At 40.6% G+C, this 21,864-nt stretch overlaps 1 long non-coding RNA gene across 4 annotated transcripts in view; it reads left to right on the top strand.

Moving 5' to 3' along the window:
• LOC138436790 (uncharacterized) overlaps window positions 1-21,864 on the top strand; it is a 136,352-nt gene that overhangs the window by 25,409 nt on the left and 89,079 nt on the right. The window lies entirely within an intron of this gene.

Here is a 21,864-nt window from a genome sequence, read left to right on the forward strand (position 1 = left end):
AATAGGAAAAGGAGTACATCAAAGCTGTACGTTGTCACCCTGCTTATTTAACTTATATGCAGAGTACATCATGAGAAACGCTGGGCTGGAAGAAGCGCAAGCTGGAATCAAGATTGCCAGGAGAAATCTCAATAACCTCAGATATGCAGATGACACCACCCTTATGGCAGAAAGTGAAGAAGAACTAAAGAGCCTCTTGATGCAAGTGAAAGAGGAGAGTGAAAAAGTTGGCTTAAAACTCAACATTCAGGAAACTAAGATCATTGCATCTGGTCCCGTCACTTCATGGCAAATAGATGGGGAAACAGTGGAAACAATGGCTGACTTTATTTTGGGGGGCTCCAAAATCACTGCAGATGGTGATTGCAGCCATGAAATTAAAAGATGCTTACTCCTTGGAAGGAAAGTTATGACCAACCTAGAGAGCGTATTCAAAAGCAGAGACATTACTTTGCCGACTAAGGTCTGTCTAGTCAAGGCTATGGTTTTTCCAGTAGTAATGTATGGATGTGAATTGGACTATAAAGAAAGCTGAGTGCCGAAGAATTGATGCTTTTGAACTGTGATGTTGGAGAAGACTCTTGAGAGTCCCTTGGACTGCAAGGAGATCCAACCAGTCCATTTTAAAGGAGATCAGTCCTGGGTATTCACTGGAAGGACTGATGTTGAAGCTGAAACTCCAATACTTTGGCCACCTTATGTGAAGAGCTGACTCAATTTGAAAAGACCCTGAAGCTGGGAAAGATTGAAGGCGGGAGGAGAAGAGGATGACAGAGGATGAGATGGTTGGATGGCATCACCAACTCAATGGACATGCGTTTGGGTGAACTTCGGGAGTTGGTGATGAATAGGGAGGCCTGGTGTGCTGCCGTGCATGGGATTGCAAAGAGTTGGACACGACTGTGGGACTGAACTGAACTGATCCAACTCCAATATTCTTGTCTGGAGAATGCCATAGACAGAGGAGCCTGGAGGGCTATAGTCCACAAGGTTGTAAAGAGTCAGACACGACTGAGTGACTAACACATAACTTAGTTCCCCAGAATTTACTCATCTTGTAACTGGAGGTTTATGTCCTTTCACTTATATTCCCCCGCCACATTCTGCCCCTGGCACTACCATTCTACTCTCTTCCTTCCTGTGAGTTCAGTTTTTTTTTTTTTAAAGATTTCTCACATAAAGTGATATCAAACAGAATTTGTCTGTCTCTGTCTGACTCATTCTACTTGACTGTAACGTCCTCAAGGTCTATCTGTGTTATTGCACGTGGTGGATTTCCTTCTTTCTTATTCTTTATTAAGTAATTTTCTGTGTATATATGTACCACATCTCCTTTACCTATTTGTAGATGGACACTCAAGTTGTTCCCATATTTTGCTATTGTGAATAAAGTGGCAATGATCATGGGAAGGCCAATATCTCTTTGAGATTTTGATTTCATTTCCTTTGGATATTTACTCAGAAGTGGGATTGCTGGGTCATATTGTAGTTCTATTTTTAATTTTTTTCATATTCCTTCATTTCCATAGTGGCTATACCAATTTACATCCCCACCTTTATTCCACATTCTCATCAACACATGGTCTCATCTTTTTGATAATAGCCATCCTAACAGGTATGAGGTGATATCTTATTGTGGTTTTGACTTGCATTTCCCTGGTGGTTAGCCATGTCTAGCATCCATTCATTTATGTACCTGTTGAATACTTGCAAGTCTTCTTTGGAAAAGTGTCTGTTCAGTTCCTTTGCCCATTTAAAAATCAGTTTGTTGCTTATAAGTTGTATGAGTTCCCTGTATATTTTGGATATTAGCTTCTTATCAGATAGATGGTTTGCAAATATTTTCTTCCATTCTGCGGGCCGTGTTTTTCGTTCTGTTGACTGCTTCTGTCGCTGTGCAGAAGCTTTTTCACTTGCTATAGCTCCACTTATTTATTTTTACTTTTGTTGTTTGTGCTTTTGTTGTCACATCCAAAAAATGATTTCTGAGACCATTGTAAAGGAGTTTCCCCTAATGTTTCTACTAGGGGTTTTATGGCCTAAGGTCTTATATTTAAGCCTTTAATTCATTTTGAGTTAATTTCTGTGAATGGTATAAGATAGGGGCCCAATTTCATTTTTCTGCATGTGATTATTCGGTTTTCTCAGCACTGTTCATGGAAGAGATAATCCTTTCCCTGGTGAGTTTTGTTGACCCCCTTGCCAAATTCTAGTGGACCTTGAAAGCAAGGGTTTAATTCTAGGCTTTCAATTCTGTTCTGTTTGCCTACATATCTATTTTCAAGGCCAGTGTCATACTATTTTGATTATGATAGCTTTGTAATACAGTTTGAAATCAAGACCTGTGATGGCTCCAGGTTTGTTCTTCTTTCTCAAGATCGCTTTTGCTTTTTAGGGTCTTTTGTGGCTCCTTATGAGTTTCAGGATTTTTTCCTGTGAAAAATGCCATTGGAATTTTGATAAGAATTGTACTGAGTCAAAAGTAGATGACTTTGGGTACTATGGACATTTTAATACTATTAATTATTCTGATCCATGAACATAGAGTATATTTCCAGTGTTTGTGTCATCTTCAATTTCTTTCATCAAAGCCTTATAGCTTCCATTCTACAGATCTTTCACCTCCTTGGTTAAATTTATTCCTTCTTTAGTTCAGTTAAGTTCAGTCACTCAGTCGTGTCTGACTCTTTAGAAATAGAGGAAAACAACAGAATGGGAAAGACTAGAGATCGCTTCAAGAAAATTAGAGATACCAAGGGAACATTTCATGCAAAGATGGGCTCGATAAAGGACAGAAATGGTCTGGACCTAACAGAAGCAGAAGATATCAAGAAGAGGTGGGAAGAATACATGGAAAAACTGTACAAAAAAGATCTTTATGACCCAGATAATCATGATGGTGTGATCACTAATCTAGAGCCAGACATCTTGGAAAGTGAAGTCAAGTGGGCCTTAGAAAGCATCACTACAAACAAAGCTAGTGGAGGTGATGGAATTCCAGTTGAGCTCTTTCAAATCCTGAAAGATGATGCTGTGAAAGTGCTGCACTCAATATGCCAGCAAATTTGGAAGACTCAGCAGCGGCCACAGGACTGGAAAAGGCCAGTTTTCATTCCTTCTTTTGTTAAATTTATTTTATTGTTGTTGATGCTATCATTAATGAGATTGTTTTCTTTATCTTTTTTCAGATATTTATTTCATTGTTAATGTCTAGAAATGCAATTGACTTCATATATTGATTTTGTACCCTACTTTACTGAAGTTGTTGATTAGTTCTAACCATTTTTTGGTGGCATCTTTATTGTTTTCTATATATAATATCATGCTATCTGCACAAGCAGTTTTACTTCTTCCGTTCTGATTTAGATGACTTTTTTCTTGATTAATTGCCCTGGCTAGGATTTTCAGTGCTTTGTTGAATACAAGTGGTTAAAGGGGTCACCCTTGTATTGTTTCTGATCTTAGAGGAAAGCTTTCAGCTTTTTACTGTTGAGTATGATGTAGGTTGTGAGCTTGTTATTTAAGGCCTTTATTATGTTGAAGTATGTTCCTTTTACACCCAATGTATTAAGAGTTTTTATTGTGAAAGTATTTTTTGGCAGCTGTTTTTTCTACATGTATTGAAATGATCATAAGCTTTTTATTCTTTATTCTTTTAATGTGATGTGTCAAACATTGATTTAAATATGTCAAACCATCCTTGTATCCCAGAAATAAATCCCACTTAATTATGATGTTTAATCCTTTTAATGTGCTGTTGGATTCAGAGTCCTAATATTTTAAGAATTTTTGCATCTATGTTCATCAGGGCTAATGACCTGTAGTTAGTTTCTTTTCTTGTAGTGTCCTTGTCTGACTTTAGTTTCAGGGGTAATGCTGACTTTGTAAAATAAGTTTGGACGTGTTCCCTCCTTTTCAGTTTTTGGGAAGAGTTTGAGAAGAATTGGCATCCGTTTTTCTTTCAGTGTTTAGTAGAATTCATAAGGAAACCATCTGGCCCTTGACTTTTCTTTGTTGGAAGGTTTTTAATAACTAATTAAAATCTCCTTAGTCATTGTTGGTTTGTTCAGATTTCCTATTTCTTCATGATTCAGTCTTGGTAGACTGTATGTTTCTAGGAATTTATCCATTTCTTCTAGGTTTTCCGATTTGTTGGCATATAATTGTATATGGTAGTTTCTTATGATCCTTTGTATTTCTGTGGTGTCAGTTGTAATTTGTTCTCTTTCATTTCTGATATTATTTTTCTGAGTTCTTCTCTCTTTTTTTCTTAGGTTAGCTAAAGTTTTGTTAGTTTTATCATCTCAAAAAAAAAACACAACTCTTGTTTCTTGTGATTTTTCTATTATTTTTCTGGTCTCTGTTTCATTTATTTCTGCTCTGATCTTTGTTACTTCCTTCCTTCTTATAACTTTGGGCTTAGTGTGTTCTTTTCCTAGTTCCTTGAAGTGTAGTTTAGGTTGTTTACTTACGATCTTTCTTTTTTCTTAATGTAGGTGTTCAGTTCAGTTCAGTTCAGTTGCTCAGTTGTGTCCGACTCTTTGCGACCCCATGAATCACAGCACGCCAGGCCTCCCTGTCCATCACCATCTCCTGGAGTTCACTCAAACTCACGTCCATAGAGTCAGTGATGCCATCCAGCCATCTCATCCTCCGTCATCCCCTTCTCCTCCTGCCCCCAATCCCTCCCGGCATCAGAGTCTTTTCCAATGAGTCAACTCTTGGCATGAGGTGGCCAAAGTACTGGAGTTTCAGCTTTAGCATCATTCCTTCCAAAGAAATCCCAGGGCTGATCTCCTTCAGAATGGACTGGTTGGCTCTCCTTGCAGTCCAAGGGACTCTCAAGAGTCTTCTCCAACACCACAGTTCAAAAGCATCAATTCTTTGGCGCTCAGCCTTCTTCACAGTCCAACTCTCATATCCATACATGACTACTGGAAAAACCATAGCCTTGACTAGACGGACCTTAGTCTGCAAAGTAATGTCTCTGCTTTTGAATATGCTCTCTTGGTTGGGCATAACTTTTCTTCCAAGGAGTAAGCATCTTTTAATTTCCTGTTAATTGCTACAAAATCCCTCCTAGGCATCCTAAAGTTACTTTTGCTGCATTTTATAAGTTTTGCTGTGTTGTGTTTCCACTTGTTTCAAGATTAAAAAAAAATTTTTTTTTTCCTTTTGATTCCTTCTCTAATCTATTGGTTATACTAGAGTGTGTTGTTTTATTTCCACTTTTTTTGTATTTTCCAGTTTTTCTCCTGTTATTGATTTTCAGTTTAATAGTGTTGTGGTCAGGTTTTTCTGGTTTGCATACCATACATTGAATGATTTTAGTCTTCTTAAATTTGTTAAGACTCATTTTACAACCTGTCATATGATCAATCTTGGTGGATGTTTCTTGTTAGGCAGGTTCCCCTCCCCCTTTCAGCACTTTGAATATATCATCCTAATCTCTCCTAGCCTGTAAGGTTTCTGCTGAGAAATCTGCTCATAGTCATACAGGGATTCCCTTGTAAGTTGCAAGCTTCTTTTACTGCCTTTAATTCTCTCTTTACTTTCATATTAACAATTTTATTATAGTGGGTCTTGGAGAATATATCTTTGTGTTGAGTCTGGGAACCTAGTCACTTCATGAATTTGAATGTCCAAATCTGACCCCAGATTTGGAAAGTTCTCATGGCAACCCACTCCAGTACTCTTGCCTGGCAAATCCCACGGACAGAGGAGCCTGGTGGGCTGCAGTCCATGGGGTCGCAAGGAGTTGGACAGGACTGAGCGACTTCACTTTCACTTTTCACTTTCATGCATTGGAGAAGGAACTGGCAACCCACGCCAGTGTTCTTGCCTGGAGAATCCCAGGGACAGGGGAGCCTGGTGGGCTGCCGTCTATGGGGTAGCACAGAGTCGGACACGACTGAAGCGACTTAGCAGCAGCAGCAGCAGCAGCAGTCATTATCTCTTTAAATAAGCTTTCTATCTCCTTCTCTCTCTCTTTTTCTCCTGATACTCCCATAATTTGCAGAGTGTTTCTTTTGATGGTGACCCATTGATCATGTGGGCTTCCCTGGTGGCTCAGACAGTAAAGAGTCTGCCCACAATGCAGGAGACCTGGGTTTGATCCCTGGGTCGGGAAGATCCCCTGGAGAAGGAAATGGCAACCCACTCCAATATTCTTGCCTGGAAAATCCCATGGTCAGAGAAGTCTGATGGGCTACAGTCCATGGGATCACACAGAGTTGGACACAACTGAGCAACTAACACTTTCACTTTTATACTTTTATTGATTATGTAGACTTTACTCTTTTCCAACATTTTAATGTTGTTCTCCTCTGAATAATTTCAAAGTTCTTGTCTTTTAATTTGCAGAATTTTTTTCTGCTCAATTCATTTTGCTATTGATGCTCTCTGTGGCATTTTAAAATTGTAATCATTGTGTTCTTCAGTTCCATACTGTCTGTTTTTTAAAGTGATTTCTATGTCTTTGTTAAACTTTTCATTTTTGTCTGCGTATTGTTTGCTCGATTTTGTTGAATTTTGTCTTTCCATGTTTTCTTCTAGATCATTGATCTTTCCTAAAATAGATATTTTGAAATCTTTATTGGGTAAATTGCAGATATCCATGCCTTTGGGGTTGGTTACTGGAATATTATTATGATCATCTGGTGGCTTCATGCTTCCTTGATTTTTCATGTTCTTTAAAGCCTTGTGTTGCCAACTTCACATTTGAAATAGCAGTTGACCCCTCCAGTCTTTACTGACTAATTTCTCCAATGTGTCCAAATATGTGTGTGCATTTTTTTTTTGCTCCAACACTGTGTCAGAACTTTTGTGCTCGACACCTGGACTTCCACAAGAGCTCTCTCATCTGTGGGTAACTGTCTAAGACAATGTTCTCCAGGAGCTCCTGGACCACAGTTGAGAGGGCCTAGGGCTGCTTCACTGTAGGATCCATGGTTAGGACTGAAATCTGTATGTCTACTACCTGACACAAAGGGTGGATGAGACTCCTCTCAAGTCCCTTGGCATATGGTGATGGATCTCACATCTCCCACAAAGACACTTTTATCTGGATGGAAGCCAAATTGTTGTTGTGGGGTGGGATACAAGCCAGGGACTTATTTGGCTATCTTGCTGATGTTACTCTCTTAGGATTCTACTAGAAAAATTTTCCCATTATTTTTATTTATTTTAAAGTCTTTATTAAGTTTGGTACAATATTGCTTCTGTTTTATGTTTTTGATTTTTTGGCCATGAAGCAGTGGGATCTTAACTCCCTGACAAGTGATGAAACCCACACTCCCAGCGTTGGAAGTCGAAGTCCTAACCACAGGACCACCAGGAAAGTCCTCTCATTATTCTTAAATCATGAAATTACATAAGGTTTACTGAAAACTTAGAGAATAATTTACCAACACTCATGTATGCATCATTTAGTTTAATCAGTAAAAAACTGCATTTGAAACTGCCTGTGTCTTCCTCTGCACCCCAGTACCCACTTCTATTTCTATTCTGATGTTGGTATTTATCATGCCCCTGTACAAGTTCACAACATACACTTTTAGCTTTAAATAACACATGGGATTACTTTGCATGTTTGTAATCTTTATAGAGATGGGATAATGCCACATGTATCCTTCAACTTCTTTTTTCACTCTATTATGTGTTTTGAGATTTATCCACATAGATACTACTAGCTCTAGTTCATTTTCTAGGAATACGACACCATTTATTTATCCATCCAGGTTGTTTTCATTTTTTACTATTCCAGATAATATTGCAGAGAGCATTCTGGTTCATGTCTCCTGGAGCACACTTAACATACTCCCCACATTTCATGGGTAACAGAACACGAAATGCAAACCTTCCTGTATCTTATGGTTCTGGCAGAGACTTCAAAGTCTGAACCAGTTTTTCCTGATGGACTATTTGCCTTGTTTTTACTAATTTGTAGAAGTTTTAAAAATGTTTTCTAGAGACCAGTTCTTTGCTGATTACAATCATTGTAAATACATCTCCAAAGTTTTTATCTTTGTTACTTTTTATTCTGCTTAAAATAATTTTAACAATTCTAAAAGAGTAAAAATTTGTGAATCTTTTCCTATATTTTTTGTGCTTTTTGCGTCTTATTTAAGAATTGCTTCATCAAGCCCTGTAGTGGAAGGATTTCTCCTTTAATTCTAGCAGTTTATTTTTAGTGACATAATGGGTTTTAGTTTATATCCTCTGGTAGTGTCCTCTGTGCCCTGGGTCTCTTCTCATCCATGTAAACTATGACTTATGCCTACAGAGACTCAAGCAGCTCCCAGGTCTGCCAGACCCATTTCATCCCAGGGGTGCTGCCATCTTGACCTATCTCATTTTTTAAAGTGACAGTCCCAACCTTCTTTTCTTAGTTGATTAGTTTAACTCTGGCTGTGCTGGGTTTTCATCGCTGCACAGGCTTTCCCCTAGGTGCAGCCAGTGCGGGCTATTCTTCCCTGCAGTGCTCGGGCTTCTGATTGTGGTGGCTTCTCTCGCTGCAGAGCACAGACTCTGGAGCACAGGTTCAATAGCTGTGGTCCATGGCCTTAGCTGCACCTTAGTTGCATGTGGGATTTTCCCGACCCAGGGATGGAATCCGTGTCTTCTTCATTGGCAGGCGAATTCTTTACCACTGAGCCACCAGGGAAGCCCAACCTGTCTCATCTTGTCTCCAAGATGAGTATTTTATGTGAATTATTTTACTTGGTCCTTATGACAGTCCTCTGAAGTTAAATACCACGACTGTAATAGTGTAGGGGTGAAGATAAAGGTTTTGATTGGATTCAGATCCCAGCCCAGCTACTTACTATATGAACTTCAGCTCTTGCATTTTGGTTTTTTCATCCGTAAAGTAGAAATATGATAATAGTATATTTATTAGGTTTTTAGGGTTGTTGAAAAATAGATTAATAATCTAATTATATGGCCCTTTTAAATAAAGGGCCATAAGTGAAATGGCATATAGAGATTTTTATCTCAGGGCTCTGTAAGCTAGAAGTCTGAGATTAAGGTGTCAGCAGGGCTAAGCTCCCTCTGGCAGTACAAGGGAAGGATCTGTTCCAGGCCCTTCTCTTCCCTTGCGGTAGTGTAATGCCAATCTTCACATAGTATTCCTTCTGTATGCACATGTTCACATCCAAATTTCCCTTTTTAAAATAAGGACAGCGGCTTCATTGGGTTAGGGGTCCATTCCACTTTAATATGATCTCATTTTAACTAATTACATATGATGACCTCCCTCCCCAAATAAGGTCACATCATGAGGTACAGAGGCATGGTAGGACTTGAACATATAAGGTCTGGGAGGACACAAAGCAACTCATAACAATATACGTGAAAGTTTCTCATGAAGATAAAAAGAGTTGATATATGTTGAGAGTATAGAATATTGGTACAGAGAAAATGATCAGAAAGTATTAGTTCTTGTTACTATTACCATGAGTCAGATGGAGAAACTGGCACTCAGAGAAGTGAAATGACTTTCCTAAAGTTACATAGCCAATAAGTGGCAGAACCACAGCTTCAACCCTGATGTGACTGATCCCCAAACTTCTGGGTTTTTTTTCCCCCAAACTTATGTACTACGTGTCTTCATCACCTAAAAAGGACAGAACAGAGACCTTTATTGTTCAAGTTTCTATTTAAAAGAATAGGCTTACCTGAGTATAATTATGTACAAAGAGTTTATGCTTAGTCACTCCATTTCCTTCTCCAAGGGATCTTCCTGACCCAGGGATCAAAATTGCGTCTCTTGCATTGACAGGCTGATTCTCTACCACTGAGCCACTTGGGAAGCCCTAAGTACAAAGACTATTCTGAAAATTGTGTTTGATACTTCAGTTGCATAGTTGCATTGTATATACATTTTCTTATTTTCAGTAACATATTTAAGATAAAACCATTGTCAGTGACTGAAATAAATTCAAAGAAAAGTAAGCTATACATCATTGTACTTCTGTTTTCCCTAGTACTTATTTATTGCATTGTATCACTTGTGCTCCCCTTTCCTTTGTGCTATTTTTTTTTTTTCCACTTAGTATTGTCCAGAGCCAGGACAATACCTCCTTACTGAGGCTGCCTTCCTAGTAAAGTATTCTACTGGCTGTTTTCTTTTCCTCCCAATTAATATTTACATCCCACTTGTATAACAGGATGCTTGCCCAGGCGTCCTGGGTAAAAAAATCAGTGAGGTAAGCCCTGCTGGGGCACATGTGTCATTGCCTCCACCTTTGGAGGCTGAGACCTTTATCACCTCGTGTCGTGAGGCCAAGTCTTCAAATTCCTCCTCGTTTCCAGGGTGGCTAGTCCCATCTCTCCATCAGGGCCCCACAACGGGGTCCTCACCCACGAGGCACTGTGGAATTAGGATTTTGTTTTCCTTTTTCCCCGTGTGGTTCATCGTGCAGTTAATTCTCCCTGCTTGTGCTGAGGCGAGGCTTCTCTGGGATGTTGGAAGGAAATTTCCTCACATTTTCCATTTCTTTCTTTCTGAGACAGTTTGCTGGCAGAGTACTGGCCACTTCTTTTGGCAGCCAGATGAGAAGCCGAGCTTAAGGCAGAGGCGAGAACAACGCTTATGTGGCCAGTGGTATACCTTGGCATTAAAAAAAAAAGTCTAACTTGGGGTCATTTTTTTTTTTTTTGAAAAGTAAAGGAAAATGCAAAATTTTTAAAAGAGAGTGATTGTGGCTGGGTGACAGGGGCTGTTTCTCTTTCCTCCCGGGCATCAACACTCACCCTTCTGTGTCACAAGCCCTGGCCTGGGTCTCTGGGTCTCCTGGGCTCCAGGGTCCAGTCCTTCACCTCTTGTTCCCAAAGGCCACCTCTCTCAGGCCCTGTGTCCAGGTGCCCAGCCCCAAGTCCCAGTGGCCAGCCACCCCTCCCTCAGATGTTGGCTACCCTGCCACAGGCCCTTAGTCACTCACTGGGTTCCTCTCTTCTTGTTCCAGATGGCCCTGGTGCCAGAAGGACAATATTCATGTTAAAGGGCTTCTGAAGGGCTTTTTGCAACTACAGTACAATGATCAAAATCATAAAATTACCATGAACCCAATATTATTACATATTCTATAGACCTCATATTCAATCCATCACTTTCCATTAGCTCTTGCTTAAGGAATTGCTATCACTTTTAAGGAAAGTGATGAAATAAAAGCAATATGTGTATGTGGTTACGATACAAAAAAGAACAACATTACAGAAAGGCTGACGAAAGTTCCCGTCTCTGGTGCCATCACCACTCATACCCCTGTCTTGCTTCCTAGAGGAAACCATACTTAATCATTGCTTTCTTTCTTTTATCTATTTAGTTTTTTGTTTGTCATGGTTTAATGAGTTACATAGTTCTACAAGGATTGTTATTAAAACAGCAATACATTTTCTGTCTGGGATGATGACACTGATCTAAAATTAGATTGTGGCAATGGTTGCACAACTCTGTAAATGCATTAAACCCACTGGGTTGCACACTTTACATGGAAGAAAAGTGTGGTCAGTTGTGTCTGACTCTTTGGGACCCCATGGATTATACAGTCCATGGAATTCTCCAGGCCGGAATACTGGACTGGGCAGCCTTTGCCTTCTCCAGGGGATCTTCCCAATCTGGGGATCAAACCCAGGTCTCTGGCATTGCAGGTGGATTCTTTACCAGCTGAGCTACCAGGGAAGCCCTTACATGGGATAATATAATGTAAGTTATATCTCAATAAAGCTGCTCTAAAAAGGGGAAGATAATAAACATTTCCAAGAAAAACTTGCTGAAGCCACTCTCCTGTCACTTCCCAACGGCAACCCGTTCCAATCAGGGTGAGACTTTCCTCCATGTTTCTGACTGGCTTGCTTGCCCTGCTATTTTTGGTTATTTGTTTTTTGTTGTTGCTCTTCAGTCACTCAGTCGTGTCCTACTCTTGGTGACTCTGAACTGCAGCCCGCCAGGCTTCCCTGTCCTTCACTATCTCCCAGTTTTCCCAAACTCAAGTCCATTGAGTTGATGATGCTATCCAACCATCTCATCCTCTGTTGCCCCCTTCTCCTCCTGCCCTCCATTTTTCTCAGCACCAGGGTCTTTTCCAAAGAAAATAATTAAAAACAACTAAAATTAATTTTCATGGTTTATCTATTTGTTGATTCAAAAGTTAAAAATTAATAATAAAATTTATGAATATGTAATATTTTAACTTAATATCCAACTTAATTGTATTTTTGTTACATTTCATTTTTGTTCAGTTTTTATTTTTTCCTGGAATTTTTAACTGCCTTTCTTTTTCTTTTGCATTGTCTACCTGAATTATAAGCTTAAGTTTCTAACTAAGAGTAGATTACGTTAGTTATAGTTATTAATGTATTGATCTTAAAAGCACAGAGGAAAAATTACAGATGACAAGCTGAGGAGTGTAAATGGACGAGAGAGGTAAATGAAAAAGAAGAGAAATAAATATATCCAGATCCTTTCCCTTGATTTTTACTCTCTGGTGGTCTCTGTTGTTTAGCTTTAGTCTGGATTGACTCCTCCTTCATTGTGCTGAACAGTTTTTATTCTGCAACCTTAAATTCCTCGGTTGAATTTTTTGTTTCCAGAATCCTGTGTCTTCCTCTTTTTACTCCCTTATTTTGCTGTAATATATCCTCAAGTGTATCTATGAAAAAGAAGTAAATTTTTCTTTTCTTGAAAAGAAAATCATCCTTGTCTAATTTTATGTTAGATTGATAGGGTGTACAATTCTCTGTTGAAACTAGAATTTTATCAGAAATGTGAAGGCTCTGTCTGTTCTAGTGTTTTCTGGAATTCAGTATTTCTGATGCAATGTCTGAGGTCAGTTTGGTTCTGGTTCTCCTGTAGACAATTTTATTTTCCCTTTCTGGAAGCTTCTAGGATATTTTTCTTTATCCTTGGTGGTCTTGAACATGTTTTTCTCTCATTTTCTCTTTCTCTCTTTCTCTTTTTTTGTGCAATGCAGTTGGTTGACCTTTCAATCTAAAGACTTGTATCTTTTGACGCTGGGATTTGGGGGTATTATTTGAAAAATAAAGATTCTGTTATCTCTCTCTCTCTCTTTTTCCCCCTGGGACTTCTACAAGTCAGATGAATTAATCCTATGTCTCTCATCTTCTTTCTTTCTTTTAAAAATTATTTTATATTCTTTTTGTTTTTATGTATTTATTTATCTTAATTTTTGGCCATGCAGCATGTAGAATTTTAGCCCTCCGACCAGGGGTCAAACCCACGGCCTCTGCACTGGAAGTGCATGAGACCATGAGACTGCCAAGGAAGTCTCTCTTATCTTCTTTCTTTTATTTTATATATTCTTTTCTTTGTTATTCTCTTTGTTAGGAGATTCTCTTGCTTCCCTGGTAGCTCAGGTGGTAAAGAATCTGCCTGCAATGCAGGAGGCCCAGGTTTAATCCCTGGATGGGGAAGATCCCCTGGAGAAGGGAATGGCAATCCACTCCAGTATTCTTACCTGGAAAATTCCATGGAAAGAGGAGCCTGGAGGGCATGGACAGAGGAGCCTGGTGGGCTACAGTCTATTGGGTTGCAAAGAGTTGGACATGACTAGGTAACTAACACACACACACACACACACATACACACACAGGAGATTCTCTTAGGTTTATTTCCCAGTCATTCTGATAATTAAATTTCTTTTTGGATTGTTCCTTTTAATTGTACTACTGTATCTCACTGGGCTTCCCAAGTGGTGCTAGTGGTAAAGGGTCTGCCTGCCAGTGCAAGAGATTTAAGAGATGTGGGTTTGACCTAAGAGATGTGGGTGGGCTACAGTCCATGGGGTGGCAAAGAGCTGGACGTGACTGAATGACTAACAGTGCTAAGTCATTTCAGCAGTGTTGGACTTTGCAACCCTGTGGGCTGTAGCCTGCCATGCTCCTCTATCCATGGAATTCTCCAGGCAAGAATATTGGAGTAGGTTGCCATTCCCTCCTCCAGGGGATCTCCCCCTCCCAGGGATCGAACCTGGGTCTCCTGCATGGCAGGTGGATTCTTTACCACCTGTGCTACCAGGGAAGCCTGCACTGTATCTCACTATTATTTCATGTGGCGTTGCCTCAAATCTCTCTGAGGGTACTAATTAGCAATCTGCTCTGTCTGTGAATTGCCCATTTCTAATTGCTTGTGTTGGTCTTTCTTTTCACATTGTGGGATTCCCTCAAAAGTCTAGTAAATTTTTAGTTGTTTGGTTATATTTAAGGATGAGGCAGTAGACATGGGTGATTGGGAGGTCTGTGTGAGAGGGCAGAGCTTGTCAACTGGTCGCTTTTCTTTAAGGAGAGTGGACAGGAAGTTGGACTTTACTGAGGAGACTGCAAATGCCCTACACTGACTATCCTAGTGTTTCAGCTTGTCTGCTTTTTAAATTGTGCTACATCTTGGTTGCTGTGGGCAGGCTTTCTCTAGTTGGAGCGAGTGGGGCTGCTCTCTAGCTGTGAGGCACACGCTTCTCACTGCAGCGGCTTCTGAAGTGGAGCACAGGCTCCAGGCACACAGGCTTCAGCAGCTGCTGCATGTGGGTTCAATAGCTGCCACTGTTAGGCTGTTGAGTGTGGACTCAGTAGTTGAGGCGCATGGGCTTAAGTTGCTCCCGGCATGTAGAATCATCCCGGACCAAGGATTGAACCTGTGTCTCCTGTATTGGCAGGTGGATTCTCATCCACTGGACCACCAGGAAAGTCCTGTCTGCTCTTAAAAGAGAAGAACTCTCTTATTTGTCTGGAGTAGGGAGGCAGTGATTAGGCAATATCAGATGACTAGGAGTTTTGCAAGAGGTGGAGGCAGGCGGTAAGTTGGGGGACAACTTTTTATTATTACATCAGTCTCCTTGTTTTTGGCCCCCCATTTACTCCCACTTTCTGGTACTTGGCATTTCTGAGTCGGAAGCCGCCCTGGAGCTGTTCAAGGGAGAGTTCTCCTTCTTTAGCTGCGGCTCCTTCTATGAGTCCTGTAGACTGTCCTTCACCCTGTTTCACCTCGTGCCAACTTTTAAGTATTATTTAACGTCTTTCAGAAATTTATCAAAATCCATGACCCATTGATGGATACTCTTGCTCTATTTTGATGGATTTTAAAATATTTTTACTGTTATTTAATGAGGTCTTGTACGGGAATGACAGCAGTGTGTTATCTTGAATTAGAAACTCTGTTTTGATAGTTCTAGTAGAAAGATCTTGGGTTTGTTTACAGATGTGGGTTCTAGTTACATGAAAGTGAAAGTGAAAGTCACTCAGTTGTGTCTGACTCTTTGTGACCCCATAGACTCTACAGTCCATGGAATTCTCCAGGCCAGAATACTGGAGTGGGTAGTCATTCCCTTCTCCAGGGTCATCTTCCCAACCCAGGGATTGAACCCAAGTCTCCCACATTGCAGGTGGATTCTTTACCAGCTGAGCCACCAGGGAAGCCCAAGAGTACTGGAGTGGGTAGCCTATCCCTTCTCCAACAGATCTTACTGACCTAGGAATCAAGCTGGGTCTCCTGCATTGCAGGCAGATTCTTTACCAACTGAGCTACTAGGGAAGCCCAGTTATATAGTTATATGCCACTTCATCCCTTCAAGCTGTGGCTTTGCTGTTATGTGGAAGACTGGAGAAACATTGAGAAGAGTAGGCTAAACAGTTAATCTGTCTGAGGTCCAGGTCCCTCACTTTTAAGTCATTCATGCAATTCATGAGCACCTATACATGGTTTTGTGTTAGATGATGGAAAAGCAAAGATGAAGTAGTTATAGTCCCTTCCTGTCAGGTATTTGGGGTGAGGGTTGTTGTTGTTATTCAGGTGCTCAGGCATGTCTGACTCTTTGTGACCCCATGGACTGCAGCACGCCAGGCTTCCCTGTCCTTCACCATCTCCCGGAGTTTACCCAAACTCATGTCCATTGAGTCGATGATGCCATCCAACCGTTTCATCCTCTATCACCCTCTTCTCCTGCCCTCAATCTTTCCCAGCATCGGGGTCTTTTCCAATGAGTCGGCTCTTCACCTCAGGGGTGGGGGTTGGATAGAGAAAAGAATGAGGTTTTATGGTGAGCGCTATGACAGAGATATATAACAGGTGATGTATCAGAATAGAGGAAGGTGAATCATGGAAAGTTTCACAGAGGAAGTGATACATAAACTTCCACAATAGTTATCCAGATTGACAAGGAAGAGGAAGGCATTTCAGGCAGAGAAATCAGCATGTACTTAAGCATGGAGTCTTGACAGAGCTTGGTGTTTTCTGGAAACATCCCCAAATAATAATTCCATATAACTGGGTAGAGCATAGGTGTTTGTGGAGGAATGATGAGAAGTGAGACTAGAGAGTTAACAATGGCAGCTAGTACATCTTATATGAATAATGACTATGCACATTTACAGATGAGGAAACTGAGGCACAGAGTCACATGACCTCAAGGTCCCCCAGTTAATAGGTGGGAGAGCTGGCATTAGATCCCTCCAGTCTGGCTCTAGAGCTCCTTCTTTTTGTTGAGGGATTAGATGATCAAGGACTTTATTAAGGAGTTTTGTTTTGTTCCTTCAGACACACTTTAAGTTAGGGGAGTGATATGATCAGTGTTGTCTTTTAGAGATGTAACTCTGGAGCTATTATTTGAAAGGCTGTTTGGCCAGAGCTAGAGAGCCTATAGAGCTAGTTAGGGGATGGCTGCACCATGTTTCAAGCAGTGGATGCAGCTCCTGAGTTCAGAAAGAAAATGGGACTGCAACGGAAGAGGCTATTTGTTATTCTTACTGGGTAGTTGTGTTGCGTGCTCAGTCATGTCCGACCCTTTGCAACCCTATGGACTGTAGCCCACCAGGCTCCTTTGTCCATGGGATTTTCTAGGCAAGAATACTGGAGTGAGTAGTCAGTCCCTTCTCCAGGGGAGCTTCCTGGCCCAGGGATCGAACTGCGTCTCTTGCATCTCCTTCATTGGCAGGCAGATTCTTTACCACTGTACCACCTGGGAAGCCCCAGGAGAGGCTACTATGGAACTTATTTCAGAGGCAGTATCCACAGAATGTGGTCACTGATAAAACAGGAGAGTTAGGAGAAGATGGAGTCAAGATTGGGTGGCTGAGCCCCGATGGTTTGTTTGTCATATCTGGGAGTACACAGTGAGCATGCTTGGGAGGGTGGAGAGGCTGAGAACGAGTCTGTGTTGAAAACAGTGCAGTTGAGGCGACTGTACAATACCCAGGCAGTCAAGTTCAGCAGTGGTTGGAAAGATGAGTCCGCAATGTGGGGGGCAGATCTGTATTGGAGGTACAGAGGTGGGAGTTGCTGACTCATGAGGAAAATGAAATTGTGGGGGTGGACATGAAGAGAGTATGTGTTAGAAAGAGAGCCAAGGCTTGAGTTCTGGGAAGCATCAGAATTTATGAGGACCTTGCCTAAAAGTCGGCTGATGGCATCCCTGAGAAGAGGTGGAGGGGTGGGGGAAGTGGGAGAAGATAGGAACATTCTAGCACTGCTGCTGGACCCTATGGTGTGTGGGCCTGTGGGCTGTAAGGGGAGAGCAGGTCTCTGAAAGGCAGGAGGTGGAGGCCGGGGGTGAAGGAAAAAAGAGTTATCCCCGAGATGAGGACTGCAGGACGAAGAGGGGAAGGGGTGTGGAGAGGAGAGCATTCAGAAGGTCTGTGGTGGCAAGAGGACTCCGGACCGAGAGCTGAGTGACCAAGGGCATCATAGAAGGTGCCTGAGGGAGGGAAGGAGCCATTTCAGAGTGGCTTCTCACGTGGTGCCTATGTGCAATAGAATACTACTCGGCAATCAGGAGGAGTGAAATAATACCATTTGTAGCAACAGGGATGGACCTAGAAATGATCATATTGAATGAAGTAAGTCAGAAAGAGAGAGACAGCTGTCATATGATGTCACTCCTATGTGGAATCCAAAAGAGTATGAAAGTCACTCAGCTGTGTCTGACTGTCTGTGAGGACATGGACTGTAGTCCACAGGCTCCTCTGTCCATGGGATTGTCTAGACAAGAATACTGGAGGGGGTAAGCCATTCCCTTCTCCAGGGGATCTCCCCCCTCCCCAGGGATTGAACCTGGGTCTCCTGCATTGCAAGCAGATTCTTTACCATCTGAACCACCAGGGAAGCCCATGTGGAATCCAACATATACAAATAAATTTATTTACAAATCAGAAACAAACTCAGAGACATTGTAAACAAATTTATGGTTACCAAAGAGGAGAGGGGGGAGGAGAAATAAACTAGGAGTTTGGGATTAGCAGATGCAAACTACTGTATATGAAATAGATCCTACTGTATAGCACAGGGAACTATATTCCATATCCTATAATAAACCACAATGGAAAAGAAAATGAAAAAGAATATCTATGTATCTGAATCACGTTGCTGTAAACCAGAAACTATCACAACATTTTAAATCAAGTATACTTCAAGAAAAAAGAAAAAACAAAGTGGCTTCTTTTCTCTCAGCTGTTTTCAGTCCCTAGTCTGCTTGGGTGCCTGCAGGTGGTGGTCAGCCCTTATGGATCTGCAAGGTTGGACCTGGGTTCCTGAAGTGCTGATGGGCAGGAACCACTGTATACATTTACATCTACGTATTTGGCGTCCCCGAACCTGAGGACAGATGTGGAAAGAGCAATCTTGGCCAGCCAAAGTAAGCAGAGAGGCTTGCAAATCCAATCCTTTCTGTTTTCACTGGAACGTCAGAACCCAGCTTCATTCCTCGAAGCTGCTCTGGTCCAAAAGAAATGGACCATCTCTCTTTGAGTAGAGCATGACGACTGCATGCCACATATCCGATGGGCTGGTCTAGACCACCATGCACCCTGGTCCCTGGCCACTCCGGAACCCTCTTCCATACCCTGTGCAGACGTCTTGATTGGTTTCTGAGTGTCTCCTGAACTTCTCTCAACAGCTCATCCAGTATTCTTTGATCTTATTTGCAACTAGATAAAAGGGAGGCTGGGGATCACACAAATACAAAATGGGAGAAGTAGAACATATTATATTAAATTTTTCTTTCATTAAGAAATACTTCAAACAGATAGAAACATTCCCAAAATAATATATTTGATACTTTCTGTACCCACTGATGGTTCTGTAAGACTCTACCAAAGAACCATTCTTGTCCCATATTTTAAATTTTAAAAATAGTTATTTTTTCTTTATTTGGCTGTGCCAAGTCTTTGTTGAGGTATATGGGATCCTTAGTTGAGGCATGCAGACTCTTAGTTGTGGCGTGTGGGATCTAGTTCCCTGACCAGGTCAAACCTGGGCCCTTTGTGTTGGTAGCTCAAAGTTTTAACTGCTGGGCTACCAGGGAAGTCTCTAGATTTTTTTTTAAACAAAATTTTCATATATCCATCTGAAGCTTTCTGTATTCCTTCCTGATGTTTCCCCTCTCCCTGTCTCTCTAGAGATAACCACTATTTGAAGTTGGTATTTGTTATTATCATGCAACTGTGTATGTTTTCCAACATATATTATATTAAAATCAATCTCAGTATTATTTTGTGTACTTTCAAGTGTTGCATACATAATATGAAACTCTGCATTTCTTTTTTATTTTTTGGATTCCATCTGAGCGCATTTAAGATATCCATCGGCGATCACAGACCATGTTCACTTCAGCTTGCCTCAAGCAAGCCAGTTTTGTCAGCCCTGACATGAAGTGCTCATAGGCTTGAAAGTTCAGTGGCTCACAATTCCATTCCAGTCCTAATAACTCAGAGCTCCAACTCCTTAGCTCCTAATGTGGATCTTGAGGTCAATTTCCTTACTTCCTTGGATAATGTTACAGGCTTTATTATTGGAAATTTGTCTTGGTCAAGGCTTCCTTGCCAAACCATTCTGTATAATAAATGAAACATGTACCATATTTTCCATAGTGCGGAGGTGTGGGTGGAGGATGGGGAGAAATGTAGACCAACTAAGAAATCAGAGGACATAAGAATATCAGAATCTTCTCAACAATGTTTGCAATAGTCTCAAGGTCCTTTATTACTCCTGATTCTTCTTGATGAGTCTCTCTTCTTTGGCAAAAAGAGCTATCCTGGTATTGAATTCAATAGGAAGTGGAGTGTTTGGGCTTTACTAAAGGTATTTCTCATGTTTTGCCAATTTTCCATGACTCAAAGACAGTGAAATAAATAATCACAGGTATCTTCATCAATGACAAGCTCTTCAGCTTCTGTAACTGAATATACAATGTATAATGTAATGTACAATGTTATGTGAAGATTTATAGACTGCCCAGAATTTTCCATAACAATGGAAGTGTTCAGTATCTATACTGTACAGTAATAATAGCTATAAACCACTAGCCACATGTGGCTATTGAATACTTGGAATGTGGCTAATGTGACTAAAGAAATGAATTTTAAAATCTTATTTATTTTAAGAATAATTTAAATTAAAATGCCCCACAAACCTAGTGACTACCACATGAGACAGTACAGTTCTAGAGCATTTAGGCCATATGTGTTGAGAGAGCTTCAACAAGTCTCATATTAAATTACAAAGGATTTATTTGCTCTCTAATTCCCCAAATCTGTAGTTAATATAAGAAACTGGTTAGCTTGGAACTATCATACAGAGTATTTTTTCTCCAAGAACTGCGAATCTGTTATTTGCAGTCAGCATATTCTTGTGGTTTTCATTGGCATTGTTGAGTGCCAGCTACTAGTGGCCCATCTGCTTGCACTGTCTTGTCCCTGGCCTATGGCTCACTCAGTCCTCATCATTCCCCAGCTCTGCTGATTGACTCTTTTCAACTCAGGTTGTCCTTAGCATCCCTTAGCTGCAGCACAGCCTCCCTCTGAGAGATGGGTGAGAGTGGAGATCTGGACCTACCAGACTCTGATTATAGTCCTGGTTCTGGACTACAAAAATGTTCCAAATGGAACAGTGATATAAAGAGTCTTGGAGTATATTCTTCACCCAGATTCCCATTTTTTTCACATGGTTAATATTTTACCACCTTTGAGTTATTCTTTCTCCCCTCTTTTTAGCTATAGCATCGTCTGTATCAGTGTCTGTGCTTATATCTGTTCTTTCTCCTTCTTTCCTTCTTCTTCCTCTTCTCTTTCTCCTTCTTTCTATCATTGTTTAGTCAGTCATGCCCGACTCTTTTCGACCCCATGGTCCAGCAGGCTTCTTTGTCTGTGGGATTCTCCAAGAGGCAACAATGGAGAGGGTTGCCATTTCCTTCTCCACTCCTTCTTTCTAGCTCTTTCTATATATTTCTGCTACAGACAGGAATATTCTTTTATATAACTATAGTATTATTATCAAAATCATAAATTAGCATGAATACAGTATTATTATCTATTCCTTAGACCTCATTCCGATTTTTCTGGTTGTTCCATTAAGGGCCTTTATAACACTGACAACAAAAATCTTCTGATCTAATATTCAACCCAGGATCATATGCTGTGTTTTTGGTCTCATTAGTCTCCTTTCATCTAGAAAAGTTCTATAATCTTTATCTTTCCATGGTCTTGATATTTCTAAAGAGTCAGTTATTTTGTAAAATTTCCTTCAATTTGTATTTGTCTGGTGTTTCCTTGTGATGAGATTTAGCTCATACATTTTTGGCAAGAATGTTACAGAAGTGATGGTATATCCTTGTCAGTTATTCATATACTGGAGAACAGGATATCATTTTTCATTTGTGATTGCTTGCTGAAGATCTGCCAATTTTCTCCATTATAAAGTTTTTATAATTAATAAGTATCTCTGGTGAAATATTTTGAGACTATCTAAATATCCTGTTTTTGTCACAATTCTGCCCATTAATTTCAATATCTATTTTTCATTCTTACTTGAAATACTAGTGTGGTTGCCAAATGGCATGAAGAAATCATCATTCTTTCTGT

Source organism: Ovis canadensis, chromosome 3 (genome assembly GCF_042477335.2).
Source record: "Ovis canadensis isolate MfBH-ARS-UI-01 breed Bighorn chromosome 3, ARS-UI_OviCan_v2, whole genome shotgun sequence".
NCBI lineage: Eukaryota > Metazoa > Chordata > Mammalia > Artiodactyla > Bovidae > Ovis > Ovis canadensis.